Raw genomic sequence first — 11,484 nt, 5'->3', positions numbered from 1 at the left:
CAGCAAATATAGTCCTGCCGCTTCCACATTTTTTAGGGGAATGCGTCCCGTTGGCGCACAGTTCCATGGCCCGTGCACCAGATTGCTCGGTACCCCATATTCTTCAAAAAAAAAAAAGGATTGCTCGGTACTCCTATGCACGAGTCCAGGCAAAGATATTCAACTCACAGGACCCCTCGCTGCAGAACGTGCAAAAATTGCTCTTCTCAGAAAGTACATTGCACCAGACAACAATATTTAATACTCGATCACTATTTTAATGATCAAACGCTCTTATATTTCTTTATAAAGGGAGTATATAGGAATACACCATGATTACCGAAAACGGCTTTCGTCTCGCTTTATATATAAAGCAAAGATCCACGGTGCCCGGTACAACCGCACTCACCCATCACAAACACACACACGCACCAGAGGCAGGATACATAGGCGCTGAGCGCAACAACACACACCCTAGCACTACAAGAGCCGCCCGGAGCTTCATCCGAAGAAGTGAAGCCGCATATGACGAACCGTGGGCTCCAAGGCGGTGCCTTCAGGAAGGATACGGCACCGGAGCGTCGCCACCGCCCGATCCGAGGATCAGAGTTTCCCCTGGAGCACCACGACGGGCAGTGATAGCCGCGACGACGCCTTCAAGAAGAGAGCGATCTTCGCCGTCGCCAGTCCGTCCGAAGATAGAGTAGGTTTTCACCCCGGCCAATATTCACCGACACCGAACGCCACACCCCGGCTACCACGCCCCCACACGGCCGTTATAGCCGGGCAACACCGAGGCACGAGCTCTGCCCATGAGCACCGCGCCACCACCACCAGGGCCGCCGCCCCGGAATCCAAGACCTTGACACCAAGTCGCCCGCGCCCCACCGCTACCTCCACCGCAGAGACGGGCGGAAAGGATCCGCCTTTCACACCCCTAGCCGGTCCCAACGCCGAGACCCAATAGGCCGGCCACAACAAGCCTCCATCGAGCCATCCTGCTACACCGGGCGCGAGACGAGCGCAGTCCTGCCGCCGGGCGCGAGACAAGCGTAGTCCTGCTGCCGGGCACGAGATGAGCCGGTCCTGCTGCCGGGCGCGAGACCAGCTCGGTCCTACGTCATCGGGTGCGAGACGGATGATGGACCACAGCGTGAGAAGGCCAGCCCTCCGGTGAGAGAAGCGAACGAACTCCGAAGAGAGGGGTCGAAGGCCCATACAGGCAGCATACAGACGGGCCGACGCTAGAAAAATCTGGCCGCCACCGCAATCAACCTGCCACCACCGCCGCCGCCAGCAGCAGCAACTAGCGCGCCGCCATGGGCCACGGTCATGGCCATGACCACACCAGGTCGCAGCCCGCCCCCGCGCCGCCCGACGCCCACGCGCCCGCCAGACCAAAATGGTGCTGAACGGGGTCGCCGCCGCCAAGCACGCACCACCGTCCCGGACACCAGCCAAGGCCACACCGCTGCCACGGACGACCACCGCCGCACCGGCGCCGTCCGCCGTCCTCGCTGCCCGCAGCCCACGTCGCGACGCGGCTAGATCTGGCGGAGCTGCGTTGACCCGCAGCATCCGCCGCCACCGGCCGCCCAGCACGCTCCGCCACCACGACGCCCGTCGCGCAGCCGGCAAGAAGCCGTCGCCGCACAGCTCCGGCTCCCTGCCGTCGCAATGCCGCAGTGCCCGCCGCCAGCGCCGCACCCCAGCCCGGCCGCCCCGTCCCGCATCAGGGCCCCGCGCGAGAGGACGAAATCTCCCCGCCGCCGCCGGCGCCAGCCGCGCTTCGCCCGACTGCACCCCCTGGCAGCGGCGAGGGAGGGAGGAGAGGGCGGTTAGGGTTCCCTCCTGGCCGCCCGCGGGGGGCGAGGGGGGGGGGGCGGGACGGGGGACGCAGGAGGGTCACACCATGATTTCCATGAGTAATGCTTCTATGCGAACCTCGAGGGACTCAACTGATCTGCATATCCTCGAGTCTACTTCTCGGTCGAATTTTGTCGGATATACAGTCACACATCTCAATACGTAAAGTAGCACGTGATGTACAAAAATATGCAATCACTTAATTACCTATCACATGGAAAAAAGGTCAATTTACAAAATTCATGGACTTGGAAATTACTATCAACAAACAACACCGGGAATAGGCACTCATAAAAATGCATATAATTGCATTTTTTTTTTGACTTGAACAGCAGGAGATCTGCTTTTGCATTAAAGAAGAATAGAAGTTTTACACAATTCGAACAAAACCAGGCCAGGAGCCCGACCTTTCGTCAGAAAGTATTGACAGGTGAAAGAGAAAGAAAATGAAAATAAAACGACGCCATGTGCTCATATGTGTCCCCAGCGCCCGCCGCTCTGGTGGCCTCATAAAATAGCTTGACATCTTCTCTTATCAGTCTAGCAAGTGCAGTCGGCGTCAGCTCCTTCTGCTCAAAGACCCTACGATTTCTTTCTTTCCATAGGTTCCACGCTATGTATGCAGCTAGTGTGATTTCATCTCTGTTCTTGTCCTTGGTTCCATCGCATGTGCATAGCCGACACCACCAATCTCCAATCGAGGTTGCCGAGGAGGCCACCATGCCCATCCTGTCATCAGCTTGCTGGAACTGGAGCCAAACCTCTTTCGCAAAGCAGCATGTCAGGGTGATGTGTTCGGCCGTCTCCTTTTCTTGATCACAAAGGCAACATAGGTCATTGTGCGGCAACCCCCTCGCTTGCAGGCGATCCGCCGTCCAATTTCTGTTTTGCAGCAGCAACCATAAGTAGAATTTAACTTTTCCTTCCATCTTGCCCCTCCACACTTGGGTCAGCCCAGTCTTATTGATCCTTGCCACAAAGTGGGCGTCATAAGCAGAGACAGCAGAGTATTTTCAATTAGCAGTCAGGGTTCAGAGGATCTTGTCTTTGCTGTCCGTGAGCTGGATCGATTGAAGTTCCTCCCAAAGCCGAACGAACTGATTAAGCTGCCTTTCCGTTGTCATTCTCTGCAGCCCAAGCATCCATCTTCCATTGTGGAGCACCTCTCTAACCGACATCTTCTTGAATCTGGCCAGATGGTACGGTTCAGGAAACATAACACATGGGGCATTCCCCTTTAGCCATCGGTCCCTTCAGAACGCCACAATGCTGCCGTCTCCCAGCTGAATCGACGTGCAGCTCGAAAACAACTGCTTATCCATCTCATCGCTAGGCGTCGGCGAGCCCTTCCATGGCCTATCCTCATCTTCCCATCGAAACCATTCCCACCTTAGACGGAGAGCACGACTGAAGCATTCAATGTTTTTTACCCCAAGCCCACCACATCTTATTGGAGAGCAAACTTGCTTCCAGTTGACAAGGCTTTTCGCTCCAATGTTTGCATCTTCGGCCTCCCAAAGAAAGGTTCTTCTCAACTTATCCACCTTCTTAATAAATCACTTATCCGGGGCAAAGGCTGTCAAGAAGTAAGCTGCCGTTGCCGTGACCACCGAGTTGATGTACACTAATCTTCCTCTCCTATTAAGCATTCTGCCTTTCCTCAAAGAATTTTCCCGGCCATTTTATCAATCAGCGGTTGAATCTCAACTCTCTTTGGTTTTCGTATCCCAAAGGGTAATCCCAAGTATTGGTAGGGAAGGGAGCCTTGCACAATCCCAACATCAACCAACAAATGTTGCAAGTCACTGGCCTGGAAAGCAACTGGGTACGCCACTGATTTTGCCATGTTTGTTTTGAGTCTAGAGGCGTTCCCAAACATTTCTAGGATGGCCTGGACAACAGCAATCTCTTCTTGCGCCGGGTTGATGAAGAGTGCCGCATCATCGGCATAGAAACTCGCCCAGAATCTGGCCACGCGCGTTCCCAAAGGCTTCAAAATATTCTTCTCCGTGGCCATCTCAAGCAGTCTCTGCAGCGGTTCCACAACAATGATAAACAACAGGGGGACAGAGGGTCTCCCTGTCTCAAGCCACGCATGTGAGCAAACGGTGAGCCGGGTGTTCCATTCAACAAAATTCTGGAGGAGGAGGATGCCAAGATCAAAGCAATCACGTCCCTCCATCTTTGTCCAAATCCCATGGCCTCCATGATCTCAAATAGATATCCCCATGACACGGAACCGAAAGCCTTCGCTACATCAAGCTTTAGGAGAACCAGGGGGATTTCGACAAGTGAGCCACTTTGATCACATTCTTGACGTATAGAAAATTGTCTTGGATGGACCGTCCTCAAATGAAGGCACTCTGATTATGCGTGATCAGGTTGTGGATTTCAGGGGCCAGCCGGGATGTGAGCATCTTACTGACCAGCTTCGGGACACTACGCATTAGGCTTATTGGCCTGAAATCCCCTGGATCATGCGCCTCCGCATGCTTAGGGATCAAAACAATATTCATCGTATTTAACGGATCCCAATTCCTTCCGCGGAGATTGTGAACACAGTTAACAGCAGCAAGGAGATCCATTTTTATGATCATCCAACATCTCTCGAAGAAAGCCCCGGTGAATCCATCAGGCCCCAGTGTTTTCTCACCATGCATTTCGTTGATCGCCGACAAAATCTCAGTCTCCATGAACGCCCGTCCAGGTGCTCGAGCTGACCTCGCGGCATCCCCAGTGTTGCAGATCGCACGAAAGGCGTGCCCATCAAATTCTTTAACCGATCTCTGAGGATGTCGGCCTTCCCAATATGGTCGGAGACTGGCCCATCTCTTCCCTGAAGGACCGGGATGTGATTCTTCCGCCGGTGGCCACTCGCTCTTAGGTGGAAAACCGGGTACTAGCGTCCCCCTCTTTTATATCAGTAATTCTGGATTTTTGCCGCTACCTTGCCCTGTCGACAGCCGCAATGCCCAGCAGCTTAGCTTTGAGCAGACCTCTCAGGTGTCTCTCCTCCTCTGAAAGCGCCCTCTCCTCTTGAGCCAGGTCCAGTCTGAAGATGACCTCATTATCTAGCCTGGACATGAAGACGACCCATCTCCTCTTGTGCTTGCTCCAAATTCTGAGAGCCTTTGCAGTCCTTGTCATTTTGGTGTGCAACACCCTGATTGGGTCTCTGGACTTTGACCTCTTTTGCCCATGCATGAGCCACAATCCCTTCAAAATCTGGGCAATTTAGCCAGTGGTTCTCAAAACGAAATGCTTTGTGAGGAGATGCATCCATTCGTCTGAGCACAAGCGGGCAATGGTCTGATATATTTGCTGAGGCAGGAGACAGTTGATAGTGAGGGAACTCCGCCTCCCACTCACTGGACACCATGACCCAGTCAATCTTTGTGAGGGTTACATTCTCGCGCTCGCTTGACCAAGTAAATCTTCTCCCAAACAGCGGAAACTTAATTAGTTTCAAGTCATCTATGGCTGCTCTAAATCTGCCCATCATCCGCCTGTTGATGTTGTTGTTGCTTTTGTCACTTGCTCGCGAGATCATATTGAAGTCTCTCATCGTCATCCATTGCGGCAGCATATGATGCTTTATTCTCTTCAGCTCATCAATGAAGTGGACCTTGTCCGCCTCCAATTGTGGCCCATACACGCCGGTGATCGACCAACAAACTCCACCAGCCCTTCTCCTAATTGTCCCAGAGATCGAGAATTCACCGGCCGCCAGAGGCTCTGTCGCGATCTCATAATCCTCGGAGCAGGCAATGAGAATACCCCCCCCCCCCCCCCTTGAGCCAACAGCCGGTAGCGAGATGAAGCTATCAGCGAAGCGCGGCCCCAGTGTGTCCACCACAATGCTTCGAGCCATGCCACTGATCTTCGTCTTTAGACAACACTGCACTTAAGCTCAGCAGCAAAAATCTGAATCGCCCTTCTCTTCGCTGGGTTGTTTAAACCCCTCACATTCCAATTCAAGAAAGAGCAATCCATAAAACAAACTGGGCCAACTCGGGTACAGGACAAGCAACGTAGGAGCTGGAACGCATCGTGTGCGCGGCCTGGGTGAGCAAGCCGCTAGGCATGCGTGCGCAGCGGAGGGCTCGCGTGGGCGCTACGTCCGAATCGGCCGTATCGGCGAGCTGCATGCATGCATGAGTTGCTGGATAAGGTTAGTTAGCTAGCTAGCTTAGTGCGTGGGTTAGTGGTCGTGTTCGTGTGTGCACCTGGGTATAAAAACCACCACTGTGTATCGATGTATTGCGGTGGTTTGTTGCCGCGCCACGGTGACGGTATGTGTCGAGCCGATGGGGAGGGACCTAAGGAAGATGTAGTCTCCGTCGGTACCGTGGTATGCGCCCGGTCGATGTGAGAGTTCTTCCGGGGTTGTGCTGCGTGTGTGTAACATATATGCAGCTCCCCGCAAAAAAAAATAAAAAAAACAAAAAAAAACATATAGTATGTAGCAACACGGCGCTGCTCCTCTCGGTGGAGAGCCCGAACCAAATATATCGATGCAACACGTGGGGATACCGGGGTTCGAAGACCTCAGCTTCTCCTCAATATCGATCACAGTCTCCAGGGCCCAACCACGGGTTGCCTGAGTGATGCCACACGGATGTGATGGCTTTCTCGCGTTCCGTTGGAGCTAGAGCATGTTCGCTCGGACGTGGGCGATTACATCGCTGTGCCGACGTTGTTCCACTCCCAAGGAGACATCGAGGCCACCTAGGGATGCACCGCCATTATCTCAAAAAAGTAGGCACAACGGCTGGGAACGACTACAATAGAAGATGATGTACAGGTGCAAAAATAGAAAAATGCAATCTGAGCCGTCAGATTATAGACCGATGGTACAGATTCTGAAGGAAGGGGTCTGCTCCCACTTATTGTACATTTTATGGAGCACACCCTAGTTCTAGTTAGATATAAACATGACATTTGCAGTAACAACCTCAAGCTTTTCATCCGTTTCCAAATCTTCACAGCGTTGCATGTCTTTGTGTACATGAGAAAGTGGACCATCCGAAACAAAATAGAACACAAAAGATGATTCACATTAGTCCAGACTCAGTAAACACCTTATGACACTTGTATGTCTTGTAGCTTGATCTTCACAACCAAGCATTAGAAGTTTAACAGAATTATCATAATGAAAAGTAAAATAACATGACCATAGATCTGGATAAATAGGGAATAGCCCAGCAATTAAACAAGAAAAATAATGTTTTCCTTTGTAAAAATTATGCATATATTAAATTAAAGCCAACATTAACTTTATCTGGCAATACACACCCACATCTGAATATAATGGTGAAAATGGATTTCAGCAAGGTATCCATTTTCTGGGTCCTTCTGATCCACTTGCATGCATATCAAATGTTACATAACATGAGATGGCCATTTTAGTACATGACCGAGAACCATTGCAACTAAAATTGCATCAGTTTTACTATCTTCATGGTACATAGAAAACACGTCAGTTGACCTTTGCCTCTAGCTCAACTTCTTCTTGCTCATCTTGTTTCATCTGAAGGGAGAGATCACACCAAACAAGTATGATTCAGCAGCACAAGTCTGTGCGGCTGTATGCATAGGCTTACTAAATAAATTAAAATTATCAGACAAATTAGTTTCGCTCACGTGGTTGGTAAGCAAGGGAAGCCTTTCCTAAATGCTTCTTCTCTCCATTTGTACTCCTGATTCTTCGTCTCTGCAAACACATTTATGTGGTTTACATCACATGGCAAGAAATTAGAAATGATGCTCTTTGGTGGACTAAACAGTTGTAAGTGAGTTAAGTAAAATTGCCAGAACTGAAACAGTGAACAAAGTAGTGCACCCTTGCAAGTGAAATACCAACATTGGTTGTGTACAGACCCAAAAGAATTGCTTGCAGTAGTGGCATAGTGCTTACTTCGTATTTATACTACAAATTTCTAGACTTGAATAATAGCTCGTGTCCTAATCGTGTAGGTGTTCAACAATTAAGAATGGAACTGAAGTTCGTTTGCTTTTCTAAACTCGTACATGATGAAAAGGAACAACCCACCACAAATGATAGAAACCCTGTTAAAATGCTGCAGCACAAAGACGTATGTCAGGCTAGAGAAAAGAAAAAGGAGTACCATCTGGCAAAATATATTCACAGCAAGGACGAATCTCTTGTATAATTGGAAAAGTGAAAGTGCAATTTTATGGTGTTGCAAGTTACAACTTCTGATTGTTTAAATATCAAAGTTTAGTTGACTCCCAAGCAATCAGAAAAGCATGATTCATGAATGCTCATATAGAATAAGAAAACTGCAACAGAGTTTTGATTTAAAGGCAAGTGACACATGTGATAAGTGTGTATAATGTCCTATCAAACATGAATAAATTCAGGGACTTAAACTTGGACAGATATAAGAAATTATGTTAGATTAAAATTCAGCTGTGTGGGTACCTCGTTAGAGAATGATTGGTTCTTTTCCGGTGTACTGAAATCATCAATGAGAAGCACTGGGAAATTAATCGCTGCAAATGAGGTAGCAGCTCCGACATTTATATTTTGAACACCATTTGACCGACACCATGGCTACAAACGAATCTTAGCAAACAACATCAAACGAGGGATGTACAAAAAGTATTATGAAGAAATTTGAACATCGCTGAACTAGGATGCCAATCAAAGACGAAATCCTCAGTCGGACAATAGCATAGACACAGAAAACTACAAGTAAACAAAGTAACAGTTCCAGTCCATCATTCCTTTGTTAACCACCTGTTCTGAACTCCTAAAATGAACTAATCACATGCAACAGTCCAGTGCAACCCATTTTGCTGCCTACTACACAGCACCTCCAAATGTGGAATGCAATGTCACCACAGTCTCTGTAACTTCACTATCATTAACACGTTTCCTAATCAATGTAACCAAAGCATTGAGAGATTAAAGATCTCCAAGCTAATAATTATGCACAACAAAGAAAATCACTGTATCACCTCATCGGCACTACAGGAAAGCAGCGAGGTACCAACAAAGTTTTAAATAGCGCGCTAAGCCTCTTAGCGGCGGACCTTTTCTAAATGCTATAGCGTGCTATAGCGGTGCTATAGCGAGCTATTTAAAATGTTTACTCATGTGTTTGGACAAAAGATCCTTAGCGCAGGACCTCTTCTAAACGCTATAGCATGCTATAGCGGAGCTATAGCGGGCTATTTAAAACCATGGGTACCAACCTTGCAGCTTGGCTGCTGGCAGGGTGGGCTCCTCCTTGTTGCAGATGTGACAGAAGCGGGCTTCAAGAAGGCCGTGTGGTGTATCCTGGGCAGCTACGCGGGCGGGGCACCCGCACCCCCTGGGTGCAGTAGCCCATGGCGGCGGGGGTGCCCGTGAGGAGGAGACAGACGACCTGGAAACCATAGGGAGAAGGGACGCGCGCGGAGCAGAGTACATCCTCGTAGAAGGCGGCGACGTGGTGCACGTCGATGGTTTGCGGCAAGATGTAGTCAAGCACCTCCCGTCGGCGTAGCCCTCAAGCTCTGCACCGGATCTGGATTGCCGCCGCCACCGTCAGGCAAATCGATAAAGAGATGGGCGGGGACTCTCGTTGGAAAGAGGAGGACGCCGCGGGGAAAAGTATACATAAACGAGGGGTCTTTCTGCACAGATAACTTGCACCATCGATCATCAATCCGAGGGCCCAAATGTTTTTTCTATTTTTGCACCCTAGGCTCAGCTTTTATCCTAGTCGCTCCCACAACGGCTGCACCTGTCTCTGAAGGGTTAACATACGCCCTCCTCCCTCCCACGCCTCTCCATCTCCAGTGTTCTACTCCTTCGTCGAATCTGCTCAGCTCATCTTGCCGTGGTAGCCAAGCACAACAGCCAAGGGCCTGAGAAGTTAAGGATGACAGATCGGCCACTGAGGCCCGCATTCAGGTCCACACACATGTCGGTCGCATAGATGGAGGAGCTCATGTGTCACCTCAATGGCATGCCGCACTGTACCATCATCCAGGACCTCACCGACAAGTTCAACGCATCTACCGAGCGCTCCGACAAGATTCATGTCTAGTCCAAGTAGGTATTATGGTTTCCCTTCCCGTTGCCAAAGATCCTCGTCCGCCCTATTTCCTTATTGCATTGTGATCTATACTTGTGAGGTTGTGGGTTGTCGCAGGTGTGGACCTGGTTCCATAACCGAAAGTACTTGCAGCAGCAGTCCAAGACTACCTGGTTCCACTGACGCAAGGGAAGTTGCAAGGGAAGTTCCGGTTGTTGAGCCAGCTCTGCACCTGCGCCGACCCACAAACCCACATGTATACATCGCAATATGGAAATAGGGCAGACGGGGATCTTGGACAACAGGAAGGGAAACTGTACTACCTGCTTGTAGTGGACGGGAATCTTACCAGAGCTATCGGCGGATGAGTTGAACTTGTCAGTGAGGTCCTGGATGACGGTATGGTGTGGCATGCCATTGAGGTCACGCAGGTGCTCCTCCGTCTGCGCGACCTCCTCGTGCGTGAACTAGAACGCGCGCGTCGGCGACTGCCCCATCATCCTTAACTTCTCCGGCCTCTAGTTGCTGCGCCTGGCTAGCACGGTGAGATGAGCGAAGCAAATTCGATTGAGGAGTAGAAGACTGGAGATGGAGGGGTGGGAGAGAGGAGGGCGTACGTTACCACTTCAGACAAAACTACGCCTTCTAGCCTCTAGGAGCTGTCGAGGGCAGGGTAGTGGTATCTCTACTACTTATGAAAGACAGAACTTTAATTCTCTTAAAGCCACACCGCCAAGTATACACGGGATAACCAGGTTCTTCCTAGTCTGTCTGATCCATCTAACGAAATCTAAGAGTCCATATTATTTTGATGGTCCGCCGCCTGATCAAACGGCTCACGATCAACTACATTGCATGGATACTTGGATATGCATCGGATACACGATACGGGGAAACACCCGATACACCATTTTTCTAAAAACTAGGATAGAGATACAATCGTGTATATGTATATATTATTAAAAATATGAAAAATAACGAGTTTTTTGATATGAAGCATACTTTTTGTATTTATGGGGAAGAGAGATCCGAGAACGGAAGGGAGATCAAAGAGACATACCTCCGGCATGTGAGAGGCGCAAGTGTCCTGCCGGCGGTGAGCTGGAGACCGATAAGTAATTGGATTGGAATTCAGAAGGACAAACCATGTGGGAGAGGAGAGGACTCGACCAGCTGAGAATTTATGGAGACGTATGGTGGCTCCATGGAGTCAAGGGATTTTCACATTAAACGAAGGATTTCCCGTATCCAAAATGTATTGCAGCAGTATCTCAGACGTATCAAACATTAATTTATTTTTAAATCAATAAATCAAAGGATATGAATAGGATACATATCCAGCCGTATCAGGGTAGTATCTGGTTGGATACGCACGCTTTCTGAAATATCTACACAACATAGGCGATCAATGTTCTGCCAGAGCCTACACCAGATCCTGCACACGGTATATCAATAACATCAAATTACCTTAATAAGAAATTAAAAGCTGTCAAAATAATTTAGGAAATCAATCACGAACCAGATCAGAATCACCTTAATTAGGAATGAAAATGTAATCAATTAGGAAACGAGTCATGCATCCGATCCTAAT

The 11,484-nt window shown here is 49.5% G+C and overlaps 1 long non-coding RNA gene across 1 annotated transcript; it reads right to left on the bottom strand.

Moving 5' to 3' along the window:
- Nucleotides 1–7,104: 7,104 nt before the first annotated feature.
- On the bottom strand, nucleotides 7,105–9,313 carry LOC123135274 (uncharacterized). Its single transcript, XR_006465898.1, has 3 exons — nucleotides 9,067–9,313; nucleotides 7,898–8,422; nucleotides 7,105–7,558 (listed from the first exon to the last, which is right to left on the bottom strand). It is a non-coding gene; the product is annotated as an uncharacterized lncRNA (long non-coding RNA).
- Between the last annotated feature and the right edge of the window lie 2,171 nt (nucleotides 9,314–11,484).

Source organism: Triticum aestivum, chromosome 6B, assembly GCF_018294505.1.
Source record: "Triticum aestivum cultivar Chinese Spring chromosome 6B, IWGSC CS RefSeq v2.1, whole genome shotgun sequence".
NCBI classification, from domain to species: Eukaryota; Viridiplantae; Streptophyta; class Magnoliopsida; order Poales; family Poaceae; genus Triticum; species Triticum aestivum.
This window is presented reverse-complemented; position numbering and strand designations above follow the sequence as displayed.